The sequence below is a fragment of the Camellia sinensis genome, chromosome 2 (assembly GCF_055761805.1).
Source record: "Camellia sinensis isolate YWXY chromosome 2, ASM5576180v1, whole genome shotgun sequence".
NCBI lineage: Eukaryota > Viridiplantae > Streptophyta > Magnoliopsida > Ericales > Theaceae > Camellia > Camellia sinensis.
This window is the reverse complement of record NC_138962.1, coordinates 133784575-133794195: the sequence shown is the minus strand read 5'-3', so window position 1 is coordinate 133794195 and position 9621 is coordinate 133784575. Positions and strand designations below refer to the sequence as shown.

General features: G+C 33.0%; 1 long non-coding RNA gene across 1 annotated transcript; it reads left to right on the top strand.

Annotated features, from left to right (window-relative positions):
- Positions 1-7944: 7944 nt before the first annotated feature.
- LOC145819675 (uncharacterized) lies at positions 7945-9026 on the top strand. Its single transcript, XR_014360451.1, has 3 exons — positions 7945-8212; positions 8300-8396; positions 8497-9026. It is a non-coding gene; the product is annotated as an uncharacterized LOC145819675 (long non-coding RNA).
- The last annotated feature ends 595 nt before the right edge of the window (positions 9027-9621 follow it).

Below are 9621 nucleotides of genomic sequence, written 5' to 3'. Positions count from 1 at the left end.
CGAGATTTACTCGATTTTGACCTCCTAGCGGTGAAGATACACTCATAGGTGTTTCTAATCATTCAAGCTCTAATCCCAAGATTCACACAGTTGTAGTAGAGAAGAAAGAGTATGACGTGGCTACGACAATAGCATAATTAGCATAAGAATTCAAATGGAATTTGAACAGACAGTACAGTCGGATGACATGATGGTTTTGAACTTTTAATAGGGTTAAAATTATGGAGTTGGTGACCAAACTAGATATTTGAATTGAAATTGCGTTTGGCCATACACATTTAAAACCAAATACCTAAGATTCCTCACCTTGTAAGGATTAAAAGAGTACAACTGGTTTTCAAGAGAACAACATACAAGATACAATAATCAAGGCCCAAAATTTGCCAATTGATCATCTTAACGCAATACTTTTCCGAATTGGAAAGGTTCAATCAAGATACATAAGTGATGATTTTGCATTCGACAAATTTGGCGTCAAGCTAGAGGTACAGTTAGGATCAAACAAAGATAGTTAATATGATTAGCATAAAGCTCGCATAAACTATGATTAACATAACTTTATTCCTTCTAACACATGACACTACTCCTCAATTGAGGTTAAACCTCTTCCTGCCATCCCTAGGTATTCTAACCAAGAGCTGTGATACCATGTTGTGACGCCCCAAATTTCGAGGACATCATAATCAAATTTAGAACTTAAAATCAATGTTGCTACCAATCATCATTAACATTCATTAATTAACAACCCAAAAATTTAAAGTCTTCAACTTACAATTCTCAATAAAACTTAAAACTTAGTCTTGGTACGTAAAAAAAAAAATTACACAAATATTAAAGAAAACTAGAGAAAAACTAGGAAATTGAGAAAATGGTTCGTGGAACTTGGGGACTCTTAAAGCTAACCAAGGCTGAATGTCGCCTTGCAAGGCCTCGGTGTTTCATTCATTTTCTTCGGTACCTGGCATGAAACGCCAAGGCAACGGGAATACCAATGAGCGACGAGCTCAATAATATACTACAACTCAAAATACCCACCCCGACAATAATAATCACAATTAATGAATAATACATAATAACAGAATAACAGGTAGCATTTAATAAGCATAACAGTTTAAATAATAACAATAGATAAATAAATAAATGGCAAACGGAAACAATATTTCATTAGAAGGAAAATGCAAACTTTTCTTTTTAAATTCCCATAGATTTAGTTTATCAGATAAATTTAAGTAACTCCCTGCGGAGCACTATTTCCACTCAACCACTAAGCAATGGCCACGGGCAATTCTGATTCTCCCTTGGTCAAATATTCAAATGTTACTTGCTGTAACTACCAATGATGCCTACGCACCAGGGTTACGTACTCGAGTCGTGACATCACGGTCTGCCGCAAAGGAACGGTCTATGTTGTGACACTCGCACCACCAACCTTTTATCGCCTACACTGATAAGAGCCGAAATACCTTACCGTGCCATGTTAGGGTTCGCAACTCACTTGCGCAAGATTCTAAACCGGGCTCGCCCCATCACTTTTAAATTTTTAATGTATCATCAGTTCAATTTCGTGTTTCTTTACTTCATCAAATTCACATTTTTTATGCATATGCAAGTTTTAGTTTGAGAATCACAGTGATATAATGTTTATATAGCACAACATAATCATATATGGCAACCATAATAAATGTGATAGAATGTCTTAGGAATCATCACAAGATTTCTTAAGAATTCACATACTTCTTCTTTCAACACCGTATGGTCAAACAAAAAAAATATGAAACCCATACCCAACGATGTTCAACCATTATAATATTTTAACTGGTGCTAGTTCATCGAGTTAGGAAAATATTTCGAGAGAACACCAGGGCTAAAAACGATTTTAAAATGGAGAAACAAATTTTGAAAGAAAACTGGTTTTCTAGGACAGTGAGTTACATTACCCTCCAGCACAGGTGTCCTGTGTTCGAAAAATAAAAAGCAGCCTCAAACAGTGTCAAAAAGGGGCATGGTCAGAATTGATTGCTAAATTTTTGAGTTTAGAACATATTTCCAGAAGGATGTGAAGGCTGAAAACCAGTCGAACATGGTCAAATAATTTTTATAAGAAAATTGAACCAGTTGGAAAAATTGACGTTTCTCTCTCGATACTTAATAAAAAATTTTGAAACCAGCGACGTTTGAAAATTAACTTAAAAATATAAATTTTCCGATTTGAATCACTTGAAAATTAATTCTGTAGAATAAACGGTGGCTTGGTAAAGTCAGCATTGCTACTGCCTCCAGACAGCAATGAAGTTAAAAACATGTTTTGACCACGAAACGTTGTCAAATAATTTTTCTTTCGATATTCTAGCACCATGAGAACATGGTAAACGAACTCCAGCAATTTCATTTTTTTTTTATTGAAAGTGTTCTCATGAGTTTGTTTGGGTTTATTCAAAACAGATTAAAAATCTATTTTTGCTAGAAGTTCAGTATTTTGTGAAATTCACACTTTGTATTCGCCATGAATCACATGCAATACTAAAAAAAAATTGTTTCTTGCTATTATTCCCATGTGAAAATCTAATCCTTCATATTTACTTTCATTAGTGGTGATAGGGAATAGATAAAAATAATATTTATAAAGAATAAACACAAATTTATAAGCATGCAAGACTAATTCAAACAATGGAAAATATTTGAACACATAAGAAGAAAAAAAAAACCAGTAGCTAAACCATCTAATCCACACTTGCAAAAAGGATAGAAATCATATAATCATAAGATCATCATTCTATCAACATGCATTGAGTTATTGTATATTAACCATGCATACTCTTGCATATATTCTCTCTCTTTTTTTTTTTTTTGATGTATAGATTTAGTAAAAAAAAATATGTAAGGAATTATAGAGGTTGAGTATTCTTACTTTAAGAGCTCCTTACAAACTATTCTCAAAAATTTGTTTTGAATTGGTGACCACCAAGCACCCTCTCCTCTTCTTTCTTTCTTTTCTTTTCTACTCTTTCCCTTCCTCTCTTACTCAACTGTGTACCTCCTAAGGTGGCTGAAATGGAGTTCTTTTGTAGGCATTGTAAAAGGGAAATTGGTGTTTAAATTATATTTGTTTATTCTATTATTTTACTTTATTTTTATCTTCACCAGAATTTCCTATTGGCTGGGGTTTCTATCCTAAGGCATGCTTGCTTCCCCTAATGAGGTTGCTTGTAGTTGGAGAGGAGCATGCTCACTGTACATGACATATACTACAAACCTAAGGAAAGGCCTTAGGAGTGTGGTAGGAAGCAAAGGCATGCATTGGCATGCTTGGGCCAAATCCCTCTGGCCGAAATAAATTTTGATTTCTCTTTTTTTTTTAATTTTTTATTATTTATTTATCTATTTATTTATTTATTTATTTTATTTATTATTATTATTTTTAACTGGATGGTTTTCTTCCTACTCAACTCTAACTAGTTTATTTACTATTAATTTAATCCATTTAGTTTTCACAACTGCATTAGCTACAGAATTTTATTTATTTATTTATTATTTTTTTTTTCACCGGAAGATAAATAATTTTATTTAAAGGAATCTAATATTGGTATTAACCATGATGCTATTAACATTATAATTCAATAATTTAATAATCACTATTAACTAACTTAATATTATTATAAATCAAACTAATTAGTTGTCTAAAAATTCTGGTTCTCACACCTAAGATTATTGAAGGCCTCTGAACAGATTAACAAATTAAGGGGCTAACGGAAGAAAATATCAAAATACAATTGTCCATAGAGCTGTGCAGACTTATATAGGATGGAAATTTAAACTTATATTTACATATAATATGATGTCAACCTTACATATAGAAGAAACATAAACTTGTCCAAACAAAAGAAAGGGAAATAAAACTTAAAACTTGTTCATTAATTGGGTCACAACATTGTCTACAAAACTTGACCACAAAAAGACTTCTAGAACCTCCTCAGGAGGCGCACTGGTTGGCTGACACAAACGGATCCAGACTAGAAGTCTCAAGCTTGGTCACACGCCTGATCACCTACCTACATAATATAAATAATGAGCTGGAGCCCAACGAATAACAACAGAGTAAAGGTTTTATGAATGATTTCCATAACAGATTAAGAAATCAGAATTCAGATCAGAAACTAATTCATATACATATTTAGACTTGTAAACGGTCATACATGATACATCCATTAGCGCTGACAGATTGAATTGGTCTAAAAGGCCCATATACAAAGCAGATGCTCATCAAGACCCATATTCACATGAGATGGTCATAAAGACCCATTTGTAGATCATATAGTTGATTATGCATAATCAGTTCCATAAATGGAACCCACTTAAAACCCTGGTACCAGGTAACATATAACATATCACATGATGCTAAGGATACCACGATTACATTTTAGAAAGCTGGACAATCATTCATGGTTCACAAAATAGCAATTCAGAAAACAGATTGTATCGTATCATTCAGAAAATACTTATAGTCAACTTAACTTTACAAAATTGTCACTCATAGATAGCTCCAGAAGTATAACAGACAACGTAGACAGATCAGTCAAATAATGGCACGTGACCTACACACAAACACATGACAAATACATATTGAAACACACACTCTGAATACACTTAACTTATTACATTTCTTTCATAGTGTGTTTCTAATTCATATCCTCATTGAGATGGCCTAAACCATGGCTTAAGAATGCCTAAAATGGAATGAGGATACAATAATGCGCTTTGAAACACTTGCAAAATTTCGAAAAACAGGGCAGTTTGCTCGATTGAAGCTTTGGTCACTCAAGCCAACCATCCAACTCTACAAAAGTAATGAGAACTCGCAAAGTACGCTCGAGTGAAGAAACCATCGCTCGAGCGAACCCTGCGAGTTCTGGAATTTTCAAATTGCTATTCCAAGTTCAAAACTCTATTTCTTGTATCAAATCATATCCTTTTGGGCCAAAACTTGAGAAAACACTTGGAAACTTCTATAACATCATAATTTCAAGATCATTTTGCAAAACCAAAGCCCAAAGAAAGTCAATTCTTCAAAACCTAATCAAAACTATGCTTTTCTTTACATGTTATGTACATGCATGCAATCTTCTAAGTTCTTTACTTTGAAACCATGATCAATTAAGACAAAATGACATAGAACATGATGAATTTCCAAAACCAAGTTAAAATGATGACATGCATGAGAGAATTCTTGAAAATCAATTTCAAATCATGGTGAATTATGTATGCATGCATGAATCATGCTCATTTTCTACATTCTTTAGCTCAAATCATGCATTAATTCCTACATTCTCTTGAATTCTCATAATTGTAAATTAAACACAAAAGTTAGGAGTTGATTACTCACCTAAAGTCTTGGATTAGCAAGAATTCTAAGTTGTTCTTCCCAAATTTCCAAATCTCTAGCTTGATTCCAAGTCAATTCTTCAATCTCTTAGCAATTTATCGCTCTCACTCAAATTCTCTCTCCCTCGCGTTTTGTTCTCAAAAGATGAAGATTGATATGCAATCATGAACTCTAAGTGGCTTTATATATTTTTGATTAACCTAGCTTAATTAAGACTTATCAATTGTGATTATTAATTCTAATTATTTGATTCTTAATTGAATTCTAATTAAACTTACCATAAAATTCAAAAAATGCAAATTAATACATTGACATAGTCAATTTTATGTTCGGATACCGATAAGGCCTTCGATTAACAAAACAAAGTAGAATTCTGAACATATATTCCTACGGGTAACAGATAGGGATGCAAAACACATACAAAATGCACAATTAACACATAATCTCATTCTTAAAACTTAATTAGCATTCTTAATTACGAATTATGGGCTAATTGTGGATCTGGGTTGGTGCAGTTGATTACTAGTTGTTGTGGGAATGATGATGGCGAAAATTAGTTTATATCATAGAAATTGGTAATTAGAATTGGCATAGTAAAATATGAGAAGTGTTTGATGTAAAGTGTGTTGATTTAATTCAAATAAAGGAAGTTGATATTGGAGTACGGAAATGTTGTAGAAAAATCATATTCATTCATCTAGAAGAATTTATATCAGTAAATATATAGAGGTTTTGTCCTTCACTATCAGTGGAGGATGGTATTGATCATTGTAAAATAGGTTATGGTGTTATGTAGTGATGATTTATAGCAATTTTGATTTAGACCCGACCTATTAGGTGTTTTGGATCTGAGTTTCATTGTCTTATACAGTTGTTCATGTCTTGTTTCCCTTTACTTCTCTTTACGTTTGGCTATTGGGATGTGTTGGTTGCGTTTGGAATAGGTTGGTAGCTTGTTTTTCAAATTGTTGCTACCCAAAATTTTGCTTCTTCGCTCAAGCGACACTTCTTGCACTCAAGCAGTCCTTGTGAACTTCCAGTATTTTTGCAGGTCTGCAGAGATACTAGGAGTTTGCTTTTTTTGCACAAGCAATATTTCTTACGCTCAAGCCGTGTTCACTCATGCGAGCCTTCTTATGCTTGAGTGGTGGTTCTCTATCCGTAAAACTTTTGGGAGTTGGTATTCTTCGCTCGAGCAAAGCTTCTTATGCTCAAGCAGTGCAATTTACTGTGTCTGGTTGCTCAAGCAACACTTTTTATGCTCGAATGATCTGTGTGTATATCAGTTTGTAAGAAGGCACTTTTGAATCACTTTTTCATTTCCCTCTCTCTCTCTCTCTCTCTCTCTCTAAACATTCTAAAAATCTAGATCTACACCCTCTCTCTCTAAAACTCTACTTCTCTCTACAAATACACCTAGATCCGTCGAGTTCTTCACCCGTGTCCCTTTGCTAAAAAGGTAGTGCACACCGTAGGCTTCCTTTTGATTTGAACAAAGTTGGGTTTCGGCATTTTTAAAGTATCTCCATTATCTCTCTCTCGTCTTCAAAGCTTGAGGTAGGGATTCTCCGCACTTTCTTATGATTTTAACTTAGATATTTGCCTTTATAAAACAACATTTTGATTTGGAGGAGTTTTGGACAAACCTAGAGTTTGGTTTGATGTCAAAAGAGGGGTTTTCAAATGTTTTGTTGGAAATGATTATGAGAATGTATTTATCATTGAGTTATGATGAATTAGTGGATTTTTACCTTTGAAATTGGTTTACAAAGGGATGTGGGTTTTACCCTAAATCACTACAAGAAATTGCACTTTTGGTGACTACTTTTGGCGACAACGTCAATTTTTCGTAGCCAAAAGTATATTTTTGGCGACACAGTGATCAATTTCGTTGGGAAAAGTAGACTTTTACCAACGCAATTTACTATCGTCGCTAAAAAAATATAACATTGACTAGGCGCCAAAAATATTGGTTGGCGCCAAAATTTCATAAATTTTAGCTACAAGTCTTATTTTTTAGCAACACAATGAGCGTTGCTATTAGTATGCTTACTGTTGGCGACGACAAGTTGGCGTGGGCAAAGAGTTAAACATTTAGCGACGATAACACTATTCATTAGTAAAAGTTTAGTTAGTGAAACGAGGTGATTTAGTAATTTGTGTTTTTATTATAACTTTTGAAAGTTTTAAATATTCTAGTTATTGAATTGTAAAATTAAAGTGATCATTGAACTAGATCACAAAATGAACTCATCGAGTCCAAGCACACTCTTAAGTTCAGAATGCTAATTTGAGATAATTTAAACTCTTCCAAATAATATGGTTAGATTATCAATTTCAATATGTTTGGTTTTATTTTCATAAACTAGTTTCAAAATTTATTTTTTTTCTAAAAAACTAAAGAAAAATTGGGTGAAAAATTAAAAAATACTTATTATTTTTGTATAATTTTATCTTTTAGATCATAAATAATTTTTAAAATTCTAAAAAGATATTTTCGATTTATATTGCTCTCAAATTAATTTTAATTTTTTCAAAAAAACAAATCTAAAAATTATTTTGGGTTGTTTTTTTGTTTGGTTTTTTGGTGATCTGCCTCTGAGGCGGTGAAATTTCCCTCTCAAAATTCCCTGTTTTCTTTCCAGGATAGGTAAATCCCCTCATCAGATCTCCCCTCATCAATCTCCACGATTTTCACTCTTGCACACCCTTCTCTCACAATTCATAGGAAAGAGAGAATGATCGCGAATGGAATCGAAGACGAGGACAAATGGTTGACCGAAGGCATCGCAAGGATTCAACACAATTGCTTTCTATATGCATCGCGCACTGGTAATTCATCAGACCTATCAGTCAATATTTCTTCAATCAATTCTTTCATATTCAAAACCCTAATTCTCCGATTCGTCTGTTCATCAGGACTCCAACAATCTCAGAGAAGCCCTATAATATTCGGTGCAAATGTTGTCTGAGCTCTGAACATCTAGACTATCTCCACACAAACACTTTGAACTCTGTATATATAGCCTTTAATCATCGTCGACGATTGATTTTTTTTTTTTTTTTTTCTGTATCAAAATTCAATTGATTATTTGTTTACTATTGTGATGTGCCAGATATGTAAGCCTTTGATGAATTGAGAAGACTTGAAATCTTCTTTAAAGAGGAAGATAAACATGGTTGTACGGTCTCTGACCTTTATGAACTCGTCCAGCATGCTGGAAACATTTTACCCAGATTGTAAGTTGGAATCACTTGTGATTTGGTCCTTCAATTCTATTGTTTTGTTTCTACTAATCACAATATTCATGCATTTCTTGTAGAATTTATGTAACTCCTAAAATATTATCTAGTTCTTATTCTGCCCAATTTATGGAATTCATTTGTTTTTTGGGGAAATTCAAAAAAAAAAAATGAAAAAAAGAAAAAAACTGAAGGTTTGACTCTGGTGACAAAATCAAAATAAACATTGAATTTTTAATTTTATCAATTTAAACCATAATATTTTGATTTATTTTCAGTCTAAATCATCCACCTATTTTAGTCATTAAACTCAATGTAGGTGTACATAAAATATTTAAAATGTCATTTTTTTGTTGAGTTTGATGATTAAAATACCAATTTTCCATCAATGTTATTTAACAAAAACAGGAAAATCAAATTTCATAGGAAAGTGAGGCAATTGAAAAACAAGGAAAAATTACATATTCTGTTTTTCGTTTTCTGCCATGCCAGTCTGTGAGGGGTAATAAAGCCATGGTAAACAAGAAATAGCTTGAAATGAAATTAGAATACTGTAACATTGTTTTGTTGTTTTGGAGATCACAAGGTCATGACATCGATGAACAAATACCCTATCCTAGGATGTTCTAATCAAATTTCATGGTTCAATTTCTAGCATAACTTCTAAGCACAAGTTTTTCGAACTTGTATTTGCTTAAATGCGTTAATGTGCTTCTTTCTTGTGCTTTAGCTGCATTGCTTTCAGGCATTCACTAAAATTAAAAGACCTATAGATCAGAAAAATAAATTAGAAGCAGAAAACCAAGGGCTGCTTCTGAATTTTGGTTCACAGCTTGATTAGAGCTTAAAAGACTTGCACAAGACCATCTTGGGGTCAGTTTCTCAACAGCAGCAACAATTGAGATGTATGGAGGAACACGTCTCTTCATTTCTTGCTAGTAAATATGACGTATGAACTGAAAGCTGATGTCTCTTTCATATGTTAAACTTGTCAGTTA